Genomic DNA, 15692 nt, shown 5'->3' on the forward strand with positions numbered 1-15692 from the left:
GCATGAAAATCCCATGGGCATTTCTAGGGGATGTAGCTGGATGGGAGGGTGGAAGGGTTACGATTAGCTTAATTATGCAGAAGAACTGGCAATGAATTCCAAATCATTCATGTCTCTTGAGCTTTTGGGAAATGGGAATAGTCTTTTAACGTTGCTGCCAGGGCTGTTTCTCTACATGCCATGCTGCTTATCGGTGTTTTCATGTGAAAACAATCACAGTTTCTGAATAGTAACCTATTATTGAAATATAAGAAGAGGATCGGGTGTCCTTCAGTCGTTAACAGGATTATGAATAAGCGAACAAGATTGTGACAAAGGACTATTTTTACACAGGACAGCTTTTGTTATGTAGTAAATTGTGATTTAGACCCCTTAGAAAATCTTTTCATCTTTTGTGGAGGATTATGAACCTGAGAACAGTTAAAAACAACATATTAAGGATTTTTTTTCTTCAGGGTGTTGTGTATGCAGTTTTAATGAGATGTTTGCAGACTATAATGCAGTACGGAAAAGGGGTAATTTTACATTTAAAACTGCATTTAAAACTGTATTTTAGTGAAAAACATGACAAAATGAAGGTCTGGTCTTTGATGCACTCTTGTTCTGAATAGTATATGCTTATTGGCATCAAAAGTGTGGAAATTCATTAATTTTTTTCTTATTATTTATAAGAACATATTTGATAATCTGAGATGAAATTTCAAGCCCTCTAAATACATATTAAGTACAATTATTTATTACAGTTTTCAATAAAACTGTAATATTTACATTTACACATCTCCAGTCATCAGAGTGACACTTCTTGAGGCTTGGTCTAAGAGAAAAACTTTTTTATTTCAAGACATCGGAAAAATGTCGTTATAACTTTTAAAAAATTTGCCAAAGGAACTAGAACTTTTTCATAAATTTTAAAGAATTACTGACTTAAAACAAGTTCTTATTACTTGCTGAAAAGTTACTTCTAAGTTAGTTTAGTCTTATTTCAATGCTGGTCCTTTGCACTAGAAATTAGACCAAAATTACTTGGTAAGACTATGCTTTTGCAGTGAAGAGATGCTAAAATCACAGCACTGTACGGTGGCCTGGCATGACAACTACAACTGATTCAAACATGTAACGTTTACCCAAGCAACATTTGAAAATACCAGACTGCGGTCTTGTGTAAATGTAGACTCTGCATAATTAGAAAGCATGTTGTCAGTTTCTTTAAGTTTCAAGCATCCAACATATTGAGGTGAGTTAAGCGTCTCAACAATGTACGTGAGATTCGGTAATTGTATTATTTGGTTGCAGGGTTTTTCATGTGTAGCAAAAGTTTCCAAAACTCTATTGCAGCCTGACTTAGCTGGAGATCATTTTGAATGTTGCAGTGTAGTAAGATGGTGCTGGAGCGTTATTTAAATACAGCGTTGAAACAAAATGCTTTCCTGTACATTGATAAGTTATTGCTTATGACTTGACATGTAATGCATGTAATGATCAAATGTCTAACAATTTGCTTAAAGCAAATTTCCCATTTATTGTGTAAGCCAGTCCAAAATAAGGGCATTTTGTATTGAGTTAAGTTCATGGAAGGAATAATAAGTTAGAATGTGTTAAGCATGTTTGCTTAAATATGTTAAAATTGTTATAAATAAGTGTTAACAAAAAGAAATGTATTTAAAACCGTTTTATAGGAAAGTAAGCTTCACCATATTTTATTTTGAAGGGCTTATGTTTGTAAGAGGAAGTGGGGTAGAACAAAGCAACTTCACTGGTCCGTGGTTGGCTGGGGGTCAAGGAGAGACAGGAAGTAAAAGAAGAAATGAGAGGTGAACCGCGCTGAAAAAACGTGGCGGAGTTATTAATAAACGAGTGTTTTAGCAGATATTTAGGCTTTCAACTCGACAGTCTGTTAATAGATATTGACTCTATACTGCTGTTTGCAGCTACTGTGATAATTTCAGACCGGAATTCACTGTACAGTAGGTGGAAAGTCATATGTAATGCTCGCTAACGCATTAGCATTCATTAGCACAGTGAATGGACATTGAGTACTGTGAGCTAACTCAGCTAACAGAAGACTTAACTAAAGTTTCCGTCGTGGGAGCGTTCCAGAGTTGAGCTTAGTGCAGGGAGATGAGCTTACACTGAGAGTTTTGTGGCTGTGCTGGATTTTCCTGCTGTTTCCTGAATCCTGTGGACCGAGGGACTGGTGAAGGAGCTGAAGACATCTTGCCAACTGGGACTAAGGACAGGTGAAATTCCAAGAAGGTTCAAGATTTTCCTTTGGAGCAAGGTACCAAATTCCACGCTTCGTCATCACATCAGGCCTGCAACGGTTTTTTTTTTTTTTTTTTTTGGGAATTATATTTTAGTTAATTATTGCCGGCTTAGGTGAACATTGAAGTGTGGGCCCACATTAATTAACATAGGTTTTGTGAAACCAAAAGACTGAAACATTTACCATTTCTGTGAATTTATTATTGTGTTCATTAAATGTTCAAAATCTCTTACAGGTGTGTGTTTGATTTCTTGTAGAATAGTATTTGGAGAATATTATTTTTGCTCAAAGCTATATTATTGGGTGAAAAGAATAGAAAAGTACTGGTGTATTATTACTCTAAAGTGAAACTTAGCAAAGGGTTAAACACGAGAGTGTTATTATTTGTAATTTAATGGGTTTAATGAACTCAGGGGCTTTTACCTACTTCAGACCGGTATAATTGGGCTACAATTGGATTCTTACTTGTTAGAAAATGTAAACAGTTAATTTGTACTATTTTTGAATATATTCTATACAAGACAATAGCAGCTTCTGCAGCAGTGCTAAGGTGGTTTCCACTGTGCATAATAATGCATATTAAAATATATTTTGTGTTTGAACTATTAAAATAGGCTGTTATAAGTGTTTTAAGACGGTGTCTCAAGTATTCGTGGATAGCTGTGGTCCATAACCTCCACTGAATACTGCAGGGCTACTGTACTGATTTAGTATATCATAACAAATATATATATATATATATATTTTGGTATTCCAAAGGTAGTACTCCGCTGTAGATATGTTTCCGTCTCATGCTGGTGGTGTTGCGCAAAACCACAGCTGCAATCATCACATCAGGTGGTAAAAGTTAAGACATGTTTAAAATGGCACTTTGCAAGGCTTTAAAACTGGAATTTGACACAAATTATGTGTACTGAAACAGGAGCACCATCAAATATATGAGTTTGAGAAGACTATAGATGCCTTTAAGGCACTGATTTCTTATGCAATTGGATAGCACTTATCTCTGGTAATATATTCAGGCTTTTGTAACCTAATAAATACTCAAGTTTCATAGTCTGAGATGTCTTGCAGTCTTTCATGAGTTCAACAGATCCTGACATTAGTGGCTGGAGCAGTTTAAAGGGGGTCATTTTAGTCCAGAGCGCCGGCTAAAAGCAAAACGACCTGATTCTTAATGTGACCACTACTCTGGACATGTCACATAGAGCACATCAGAGCCAGATGGATGTCAACCAAGTCCACATAAGTGAGCTCAGCGAACAGCAGCTGCCAGACCACAGGAAGATACTATCGTGTTTTTATTGCATTTGCATCAGCAGACATCGGGCGTTTAAGATTGCGCATGCATAACACATTGTTCCCATGTAGTGGAGAACATATTGGGAGACACACTGTACTTATTTGAAATCGGTTGTAGTATTGGTGATAAATGTGATTTGTCAGAGAACATGTACAAGGGATCAGAGAGTCTGCATGCATGTACAGAGAGTTTGCCCTGTGTGGAAAACATCCGTGCGAGTGTGAAGGCAGCCTGATGGATGTCTTCTGTCATTTTAATGCCCCCTATGTGATTATTACAAGGGGAGGACGGAGCGGAAAGGCTTTGGCTCCTGCGTCACTTGCCGCCAATTGTACCATAATCCAACCCTGCTAGTTCTGTCCAGATTACCAACATCTATTCCCTAATCGTGTTCACCAAACGCAGCAATGAAATTCCATCTGTGGCCCATTAAGCAACACGGATGCTGAAAAGGCAAGACGGGGAAGACCAGTCCAACTGTGGCGAACGACAGCAGCTGCCGCAAGCCTCAGCATACGCATGTAATGATCTGAAGCGTGAACAACTGTTTGGGTGGGTTAGTTCCTGGTTCTAAGCAAACACAGGGTTTTTCACCTGGTTTCTTAACAATGGCAAACAAAAAGATGTTTAGTTGAGTTTTCACAAGAGCACCACCTTTCCACAGTTCCTATTTGGATTCATAGAGTCCTGTAGAAGAGAATCCCTTCTGCTTTTACTCTGTGGTAGAAAATCAATCACTTGAGGATTTTTTCTATTAAAGGAATTTTTATGTAAACCAACAAAGTCCTATGTCAACTCAAACTATGCATTAATTGTGATTATTTTAATTAACTGGCTTAATTTCACTTGATTTCCACATGATTACTGTCTGACCTTCAGAATTAAGACTCCTGCTTAAGACTTGAAATAGGACACAAGAACTCAACTCCTGTTTTTTGAAGAGTTTGAAGAAACATAATTTTGATGCTGGTGTGATTTGCAACTTCAGTGCCATCTCCAAGCTGGATTTTCTGAGTAAAATACTCGATGAAGTTGTAGAAACTCATCACAGATTCTGGCTGACTCAGTTACGGATCTCTGATTCGCTTTTTCAGTCTGTCTTTCTAAAGCAGCATTCCAATGAGACTTCTTTAATAAATATCAGAAGGAACCATTAATAGATGCTGATGTAAAATGTTCAGTATTGTTGGTATTTCTGCCTCTGCATTGGACTGGTTATCTTCTCATGCAACTGACAAATTCTGCAACAAGACAGACCTGAGCCTCTGCTCCTCTAATCTGTGGAGTTCCACAGGGGTTGGTTCTGGGCCCATTATGAATTTCTTTTTACATTCCTCAATTTGCTAACATTACTAATGTTTTAATGATATTTCTTATCACATTTATCCTGACATCCAATTGTATCTTAATTTTAAACCACACCAGGTGGTTAAGCTGTTCATCTTTGTACAATGTTTATCTCAGATTAGTGGATTTCTTTCCAGTAATTTTCTGGTTTTAAACCCAAATAAAAGAGAGACTTTGAGTTATTAGCTGCCAGGCAACTGCATCTTAAAACCAGTCAGAAAGTTTCCTCCTTTTGCCCAGTGTAAAATCAAAGAGTTACACTCAACTCCTAATTATAATTTCTTATGTCTACGAGCTATTCTGAATGCAACAGTCAGACTTTTAGGTACATCTTATTTGTGTCAGTTTTTAACCAAACATTTTGCAACCGCAGAATCTCCTGGTTGTTCTTAGTTAAAAATTAAGGGCCTTTCAGTCAGTGGCTCCAAAACTGTAGGATCATTTTAGTCTTACAGCTTCATTTTGCTGCTTCTGTTTTTTTTAAACAAAAAACTGTTTTGTTCTCCCAGACTTCTATGTTTTTATATATGTGATGTGCAACACTTTGTGACTTTTATGTCTGAACATTTTATAAATAAGCTTTACTTATTTACTACTCTAATCCTTCAAGATCTAGAGAACTTGCTGTAATTGATTTACAAATACGTTCTGCTGTCTACCAGAAAATCCTTAAGGATCTGGTGTGGTTCAGTGATTTCAAACTTACCAGTAAGTCCACCCATGAATGGCTACGAAAAGACAAAATTAAAATTTTGGTATAATTCGGGTAGAAATTCAACCGAGATGATGTGGTGTGGCCTTCAACAAGCCATTCATGCCTGAAAACCATTCATTGAATTGAAATAATAGTGAAACTAAGAATGGGACTCAAATTCCTTCTCTGCGACGTAGAAGACAGATTACCAGTAACACTTCAGGGCTGTTGTTGCTGGAGAAACTGGTTCTAAAGTTTAATAGATTCTTAAGATAGGGCAGAGTTAGTTTTGATTGCAATCATTTAATAACTCTTGTTTTTATTTATTTCCTCTTCATTTAATACCAACATTTGTTTGATAATCTTCTTGTCATGTTTAGTCTGCTTGAATCAAACTCAATTTGTCTTGAAAGTCCGGTTCATTTGGGGAGGCGTGAATGCGCAGTCAAACTCTGATGCTTATAAATTATAAATTAATTATACATTCACTTGAATTGTTTGAAAGTGTAAAAGCAAACCACACCAGCTGAAAATTTAATAAATGTTGAGTCTACTGGACTGTCAGGAGTGAAAACACCCTAAAATACAGGGCAATAAAAATGCTACAATCTGAATCAACAACTCTGTTAAGTAAATTGTTTCTAACACTGAGTATCAGAATGTTATGAAGATGATGTAACACAGCAAAAAGCAAATAATGGAAGAAGAATCAGAAAGTTCCTCCATGTTTGGAGGACTACAGGTAAACACCTCCCCCCAGTTCCAGGACTGGATCCTGGATGAAGTGTGTGTAAAGGCTGAACACTGGCAGCACAAAGATGGGGAGGAGGTGAAGTCAATATTTGCTGCGGCACACACACGCACTCGCACGGTCCCGCTGTTGCCATGGAGGTGATTCCAAGCATTCCACAAACCAACAAATTGCACAGATGTAAGATAGCCACACACACACACACGCCCCCACACACCCCTCCACACTTTCTGGGCCAAAACTCTCAGAGAGCACTGCATACCGATCTGATGAAGAAAAAGGCAAGATTAGTTGAGGCTTTGTGAAATATGTGGGACGTTTGACACTTCCTAGAGGCATACAGGAACAGAGACGGAGGGGGAATGGACAGAGAAACGGAGGCAAGGTGAAATCACCTGCAAATATTTTCTGATAGGTCAAAGGGAGTTTCCAATTTTTAAAAATCACATCATGTTTACTCATTTACTTTACGGACCCTGAGGATCTTTGGCTTCTACAACAAGATGAGGGTCTTTGAGCTCCTATCCCTTTCACTGTGTGGAAGCTTGTGTGCACAGTATATTTCTATGCAGCGATAACCAGCAAACAAAAGTGATCCAGAGATTTTTCTTAATCACCTTTTGTTTGCCAAACGCCACAGTGAAGCAAGCATTAAAATAATTTGACAAGCCAAGTAGCTGGATGCGGTATCCTAAACCCAGGGCTAACTGGGAGTTTTTTTTGTTCTCATCCAAAAAAATGCTTCTGGCATCCACTGCAGGTTCACAGATTTTCTGTCATCCCCTGCTCCTAATCTGAGTGTGACATGTATCAAATTATTTTGGGATTGAGGCTCAGAAAGAAAATATCTGGGCCATTTCAGATGAAGGGTGGTGTCGCTTTCTGCTGAGCATGTGACCAAACATTTAGTCAAAATCGGCACGTTGAAAGTAATGAGAGGCTGTGAGACCTTTTTTAAAAATACAAAATTATTGTACTGTAATCAAATGATCCAAGAAATGCTATATTTCAATGAAACAATGTGGAAAATAACAAATTATTGAAGAGTTTAAGATGTCTGCCTTAAGTAAAGATGTATAACTGAGAGAAATTGCTTTTAATCTGCTCCCAACAATAAAAACAAGAACTTACTTGGAAAATATTGGCTGTATTTAATCAAGGTTAATCAATAGATATACCAAAGTGATGTTTGTGGCCCAACTTACTATAATTTTAAAACAAAAGTGAATGAAGGACCTATAAAATAAGATTACGTTGTGGTTTATCTAACATTTTCCATTTAATACGACACAAAATAGTTATTGACAAAACTCAAAAGTACAAAATTGCAGAAAATGTCCACCTGCATCAGCTCCAAACAAAAATTATTCCAACGGCTTCCAATGGCTTCTGGGCTACACTTTTTCTTTATCTTTCCCACCCATTCCATTATGCTGAGTAGGTCAACATGCTCAAAACGTCACTCTTCATGTTTCTGATTTTAACACCTCAAAATTAGGGTTTTTAAGGATTACATCACCACTTCAGTTAAACAGGTAACCGCCCTTATCCAGAACAATCCCAGATCCCGTGAAGCAGATTTCAAGGCTGGGTGATAACTGGTCGAGCAACAGATGAGACATACAAGCGAGGTTGGTTTATGTCTACCGTTTATGTGTCATGGTTGAGCTCCTGTTCGCATGTCATCTGGAAATTGGCACTTGTCAGAGGTTGGAGGTAAATTAGATCAATTACATCACAACAGCAGTGGGTTTTCATTCAAAACTGAATTGAGGAAATCAGTTGAAAGACATAGTAGTATGGTATTTCATTCCTGATGAAATTCAGTTGGTAAAATCAATAAACCTTTATTTTTACAGAAGAGTCAAAACATGAAGCTGAACTCCAACAATTTGCCTTTAATGAGAAGTAGAAAAAACTGAAAACAATAAGTTGCGTTGCTGCCTAGCAGGAGTAGGGAGTACAACCGAACTACCACAAGAAAACATGATTTCTACCCCCCAGATGAGTTTTCTATTGCTTTTCTGCTGGTCCAACCAATGGACCTGATCGATGAACGCCCCCTGTGGTGTCTAAGAAAACGAAATGTTGATGCAAGGCTGGTCATGCTGAAGCTTATAATTCAATGGTTTCCAACTTTACTGCATTTGATCATCTTACATAGACCAGTGAGACCACTTAAAAATAATTTGAAAGTTGGATAATAGTAATAGTATTTTTCATATTTTGTCTGGCTTTAGGAACAAACAAGACTGAGGCAAGCATGAAAAGGAGAATCATGCTTTAATGATCACAGATTTGTTAAATCTCTATATGCAACAAAGGGATTTTTTTGTGTTTGTGAAAAAATATAGTTTGAAGCCCCATCTCTCCTTCCATCCAGAACAGACTTTGGTTTATTCTTGTGACAGACAACAGAAGGAGATTCGTACTCAGATTTCCTTTGCATTTAAGAATTTCCACTCTCTGATGTTTTCTGAAGTGTTACCCTGCTTTTAAAGCACAAAAAAGTAATTTATTCCATTGGCATGTTATTTCGCTTATAGCAAGACATTTTTCCCATATTACAAGTGAAATAATGTGCCAATGGAACAGTTACGTTTTCATCAATATTAAGGAATTACTGACTTAAACCTAGTTAAAATATCTTGCTAAAATATACTTGTGAGTTAGTTTTGTCTTATTTCTAGTGTACTAAGACATTTTCACTAGAAACTAGGGCAAAATTACTTGGTAAGATTGTGTGTGTAATTTTCCTGTCACTCATGAAATCTTCTGAACTTTGGATTCAGGACAAGAAACATATGAAGCATGTACTAATCCTAGTACTGCATTGGGATCTCAGCAGTACTATGTGAGTATTCCTGCAGACAAGCATTGAAGTTGTGTTACTTTTGGCATGGAGTCCCTGCCTAACCTTTTTATCCCTTCTTCCCCGAATCCTGATCTGTGATCATTAGGAGCACGTGAAATCATCAGCTCCAGTTATGAGCCTCCGAAATGGGGGAGGGAGAAGAAGTAGAAGATAATCCTCAAGAGCTTTGAGTCCATTCCTTCCACGACCCCTCACCCCCTAGATTAGTCCCTCATAGTCTATCTCCATCCTTACACTCTTTCCCTTATTTTTTTCCTCCAATCCCTTTTTTTCAGACAAAATGGAAAAGAAACAGGCTTTCATCCGTTCAAGTGTCAGCAGTATATCACATGAGCTGGGGGAAAAGACGCTCAAGCATCAGGGAAATGAAAAGGTCCAAAAAACTGGCACAGGCTATATCAAAAAGGCACTTTAGATCTCTTCCAGCATCACACAGGGCTGTGTGTTGCTTCCTCGCAGTGAACTGGAGTGCTGTACAAGCAAAGCCTTAAATTCACCCCTTCTCTTCACATTTCAAAGAGGCTGCATTTGATTCGCTCGATTCCACGGAGACTGGAATATGCCTCACACTTCAGTGAGTTAAAGCTTTTCCAGCACTTGTACCGTTTAGCTTCTCATTGGCACTGCCATGCAGGATGAGGAATCCCGACAGCGCTGAAATACAACACCCTCCGTCCCCAGGGACTTTACATAAAATACGCAGACAGACGTATACATATATAGATACGCTAAACATAACTTCATCTGCATGTAAAATGAACCAGGTGTTCTTGAGGCAGTCCGAGGCTCGCTGGTGTTGCTGGGCCCAGTCACGGCTCTGGAATGCAGGGCTGAGAATGAGGCGAGTTTAAACCTCACTCCTGCTCCCACAGCCCGGAGCAGAAATGCGTTTGGGGAAGCAGGTATAGACAACCGTCCGTCCAGGTTGGCATCCTGCTCGGGCGCTGCCGTGGCACACGCTCTGTGGTTGTTCAAACTGCTGTGAAAACATTCTAGCTCACGTTGTTTATTATCAATATTGAATTAAAGGGTGTGTGGAGGGTGTCGCATTGTGCCTGCTCATCAGTTCTTACTCCCATTCTGTGTCTTCGAAAACACCTCAAGTAATGAGGAGCCCCGTCTTCAGTTGGGCTTCTTTTGGTTTAAAACAAGAAAGAAAGTTTCCATCATACAGTTCTGGCAAGTTCCACTATTCTGCAACTTTTAGATGCATCCCTGCTCCAATACACCTGAATCACATGAAGGGTTAATCACCAGGTTTTTACAGAACATGCTGACCTGCCAAGAATGGAATGTAGCCTTTTCATTCAAGTTTGTTGGAGAAGGGATGCGTCTAAAAGTTGCAGAACAATAGCTCTTAAGGACTGCCGCTGCATACCTCTGGTCTAGATAAAGTACTGGAGTGTTAGTCAAGTCAGGTCAAGTTGATTTTCATGGCATATTTAAGTAACAAAGCAGAGAAATGGGTTGTGGTGTTAATTTAACAAAGAAAAAAGAGAAATCCTACAAACTCTAACATCTGATGCCATTCCATTCTTGCTTACATTTTGTGAAGAAGAAAGTTGCATTCTACATCTTTTGTTTTTGTTTTGTTTCCTTTGGTGGTTCTTGGTGTAGCACCACCACAGGCGAGGAAGGGAACAAGTTTCTCAAATAGTTTGGTTTGTGAAGCGAACCAGACCAGCTGAAAATGTAACAAATGTTGCAATTTTGGTCCCCAATCAAACCAAGTCTATTGGACTGAAACTCTGGATAAATGACTATTTTTCACAATTTGCTCAACAATGAAATGTTTAACCTTTTTTAAATGACCATGCCAATAATGAAAACATAAGAAAAACTGGATAAATGAAAATATTTGGGCCTACAGTGCAAAAGCACAAAGTCTTACTAAGCATATTTGGTCTAGTTTTAGGTGTGAAAACACACAGAGGCACACAGGACAAACAACCATACACAAAACACACTCTTACCTAAGAAGAATTTAAAGAAACCAATAAGACACCAGTCATGTTTTTGGACTGTGGGAGAAAACCGGAGTACCCAGTGAAAACCTATGCATGTACAGGGAGAACATGCAAACTTAGTGCAGAATTAAAAACCCCTCCACCTTATTTCTATAAGGCATTAGTGCTTCCAACTGCATCACAAAGGGAAAGGAAGATTAACGGCAATTAGAGATCAATATTATGTTTCTAAACTGAAAGTGAAACAAAAGATCACAAAAAACCCTCCTTCCTTGGAGATAGACAAATAAACCAAGCAGACACGAAATATGTCCATGTCACGCTTCATCATCAAAACATAACTGCTTCCTGTCGTGACATTTCCATAGCAGATTGGAGGGCGAGGCCCCCCGACACTGCAGTAATTTCCTCCATCTCATTTAAACCACCCCTTTGTTCACAGGGCGCCCTGATTTCAATATTCAAATGCAGGTCGGTGGGGCAGCGGAGCACTGAACCAGACGCCGACTGCGAGGCAATCAGTGCAGAGCTGAGAGTTGGTGGCCACGCCTCTGCTCTGTATCTCATCGGAGTCTGACATCAGCACGGATGGATGAGATACCAGGGGTCACGGCCTGAAGAGAGGACAGAGCCGCCACTTCCTGAAAACGTTTCAGCTGCCAGAAAAGGACTGACACACAGACATGCTGTGGTTTGCTGATGTCAAACTTTACGTTGCACAAAGCCACTCTAATGCAAAAGGAAGAGAAGACATTTGATTTAAAAAAAGCAACACAAACTAAAGTTTTTGGTAACATAAAGCATAAAAAAATCTGGAAAAATTAAAAGATTTGGGCCCACAGTGCAAAAATACATAATCTTTTTGGTTTAGTTTTTAGCGCAAATGTCATAGTACACTTGAAAGACAAAACTAACTTACAAGTAACTTTTCAGAAGAATATAGGAGCTGTTTTTAATTAAATAATTCTTTAACAGTGATGAAAAAGTACTAGATATGTTCTAAGTGAAATATTCTGTCACTGAAACTAGTATTTTTCCCATGAATATTAATGAATTATTGACTGAAAACAAGCTCATACTTCTTGCTGAAAAGTTACTTGTAAGTTTGTTTTGTCTTATTTCAATTATACAAAGATATTTGCACTAGAAACTGGACAAAAATATGTGGTAAGATTTTGTATTTTTACACTGTACTGTCAGAGGGAATGACGCATTTTCTGTCCCATCTGATATTGATGGAATAAATAGATTTATTTGGACCGGAGGCTCAGTCTAAAAGAACCCCAATTTCCACTAAAACCTTCTCTCCATCCCATGTACACTGCAGTGATTCTCAGAGGATGGAGACCGGCACGTTTTAAATGCACAGCTGCGCCTACACAAAGCCGCACACACAGAGGCATCTTTTCTAATAGCCAAAGACTCTTTTCCTGTCACAAGAAGATGTGCGCGGTGCGACGGGAATAAGGGGGCGAGAGGGATCGCTTTTCCACTGAGGCAACAGTGGGTGGATTGAGTGGGAGATGGGTGGCCTGTGTCACCCTGGCCCATTCCCAGAGCAGAGGGACAGGAAGTGGCCAGGGGATCCTGGGAGGATACAAGCCATCCTCTGTTTGTCTGCATCTACACTATCTGGTGCTCCATTCAAATGGTCAAGAGATTGAGAGCTTGGAGGAATATTTCAGAGTGAATGGCCTATGCATCCAGACTATTCAGCCGTCTTTATTATGCAGCGGTCATCTTTGGGGCGGAAACCGTCTCTAAATCTTTGTCCAACAGAGTGAAATTCAGAAACTCTCTGTTAACAAGGCCGCTGAGAAGTAGGGATGCACTGATTTACTTTTTTAACTTCAGAATACAGATACAGATATCTGAGGTTTAGTATCAGCCGATACCGGTTCAATACAGAAAAAACAGTGATGACTTTACGTAAAGCGTTTCTTTTTTTAAACACAAACAATGTATTTATTATTATTACTTTTTATTTTCTTTATTTAACCAGGTAAACCCTGTTGAGATCTAGATCTCATTTTCAAGAGGGACTTGGGCAGAAGTCTGCAATACACAGCAACCTGGTTACAAAATAAAATATTTGATAACTCTGCACAAGTACAGCACACTTAAATGCACCAACAGCTTCACAAACCTGGCCAAACGTGTAAAAAGAACACACCTTTAATTTGTTCAGTCAGCCAATTTCAAATAAATAATAAAGAAACTGAAACTGACAAAAGCAATAGGTTGACTACCTCAGCCAAACATGTAAAACTTAGGGGTGCACCGATAAATCAGTCTCAATTTCTTTAATTTTAGGAGATCAACTGATACATGTGAAGTAGATCTTATCCTCCAATCTTATCTGGTTCTGCAAAACTCTAAAAATCAACAACTGTCCTCTTAGGCTCTGCAGTGAGAGAGGCTTGACTGACAGACTGACCCACGGTCATGTCTGCTTGTTTGCAGTTAACAATAGCCATCTTACTGTTGCCAACTCAGCAACCTTCTTGCTATACTTAGCAACATTTCAGACAAAAAATAAATAAATCAGCATTAGCCAAAATTGGAATCGGCACAATCTGGGTCTTTAAAGATCGGCCAGAAAACTGAAATCGGTGCACACCTAGTAAAAATATACATTGCAAATAACCTTCTTTTCAAATGGTTCAGAAAGTGCAATTAGGAATTCTAACTATATTGTTAAATATATAATTAAATGTGCATCGATCTTAATCGGGCACATTGTCACCAATACCTGATCTAGAAGCTTTTTTCAATATCAAAGCCAATACAGATATTAATATCAGATTGGAGCATTGCTACTGAAAAGTAGAGCAAAGAACTCACAAAGCAACAAAGAAGTGAAAAAGAGCCTAACTAGGCGACTGGGGCTTCAATTTAAACAGAGAAACAGAGCAACAGGACGGGAGCGATGTGAGAACAGGTGGCAGCAGCATTCCCATGCTCAACCATATGCCCGCGTACCAAGCCGGACACTAATTAGCACCAAATCTGGGCCAGAGCGACAGACGTTTTGTGTCTGCAACATAAAAAATTCAAAAGCCTGAGTCAGCAGGGCGCAATCGCAAATCTCATGTCCCATTTTTGGATACACGATCCGTTACTGACATTCCCCCGTTCAGAGTGCCTTTACACCGAGTCAGCAGGGAAATGAAGGAGATCGGTGCTGGAATCACACCGCGGCTTTCTTTTGAGCTCTGAAACCAAACCAGGATCATGTATTTTTAGTAAAACAAAAGGCAAGCTCCAATTTCTACAGCTGCTGCTACAGTAAAGACTCATTCACATTTCCTGTAATTTGTAAGCTGCTGTTTTTGTTTCTGTTCCAGTGGATTATATTTACAGTTATAGTAAAAAGAAAGAGCCCGCATATTTAGATTCCTAACGTCTTTTTTATTTGGCCGTAATAATCTGGTGTCCACCACAGACATACCTCAAGCGTTCAAAAATACAACAGAATCCAAACGGCCCTTATTTACTAAGCAAAGACAAAGACAAAACTGAAGACCAAGCGTGACAGGCTAACTACAGTGGCTTGTTGAATCGCCGTTAGCAACAATAACCAGATGTACAAGTTTTCTGTTTGACTTTTCCAGTCTCATATTATTGTTGAAAACTCGTCGACTCATTTTAAAACCCGCCTTCACTGCATAGATGACCCAATTCAGGCCAAACTTTACAGTGCCTTGCCAAAGCATTCATCACACTAAACCCGAAATAGCTGACTTTGCCAGAACATCGTGTGGAAACCCGTTCTAGTTTTTACAAAATGATGAAACTAAACAAGTTTAGACTGCAAAAACACACAAAATTGGACCAAGTATTCTTATTTAGTTTCTAGTGTAAATATCTTAGCACATTTAAAACAAGACAAAACTTTCTTACAAGTAACACGAGAAAGATATCTTATTAGGGAAGTAATCTATCATTGGAAATAGAACTTTTTTCCATCATCATTAAGGAATTATTGACATAAAACAATAAATATATTGATGAAATGTTCATTGTAAGCTATTTCTGTTTTATTTAATGTGTATTGTACTGGAAACTGGACTAAAAATAACTGGTAAGATTTTGTGTTTTTGCAGGGTAGTTGTGTTAAATTAGAAACTCAGTGTGTTTTACTGGAGCTTTCTGGGATGAATCAACACATCGTTCTACATAACTGTAAAACAAAAAGAAGCATTTTTTTATTTCATAAAACTGTAATCTGAGATGTCTGCTGGTAGGCAGACTAGGCAAAGACAACATTAAGCAGAGAAATAGCCAAAAACTACTGTCAGCTCCATGTTAAGTCTGGAGGAGCTGCAAAGATTGATTGCTCATGTGAAAGGACCTGACAGGACAACAATTAGTGGTGCGATATTGTCGATACATTTATTACTTATTTTGTAGTGTGAAGTGTTGGATGTGGCTTGATGAAGTGATATTACTCAGAAAACATTAGCAATAGATGTGAGAACAACTGAGTCAT

At 38.5% G+C, this 15692-nt stretch overlaps 1 protein-coding gene across 4 annotated transcripts in view; it reads right to left on the reverse strand.

Annotated features, from left to right (window-relative positions):
- The window catches only part of src (v-src avian sarcoma (Schmidt-Ruppin A-2) viral oncogene homolog), a 39339-nt gene that overhangs the window by 18370 nt on the left and 5277 nt on the right, over window positions 1-15692 (reverse strand). The gene's annotated exons all lie outside the window — the stretch shown is intronic.

This window comes from Xiphophorus couchianus, chromosome 24 (assembly GCF_001444195.1).
Source record: "Xiphophorus couchianus chromosome 24, X_couchianus-1.0, whole genome shotgun sequence".
Classification (NCBI taxonomy): Eukaryota; Metazoa; Chordata; class Actinopteri; order Cyprinodontiformes; family Poeciliidae; genus Xiphophorus; species Xiphophorus couchianus.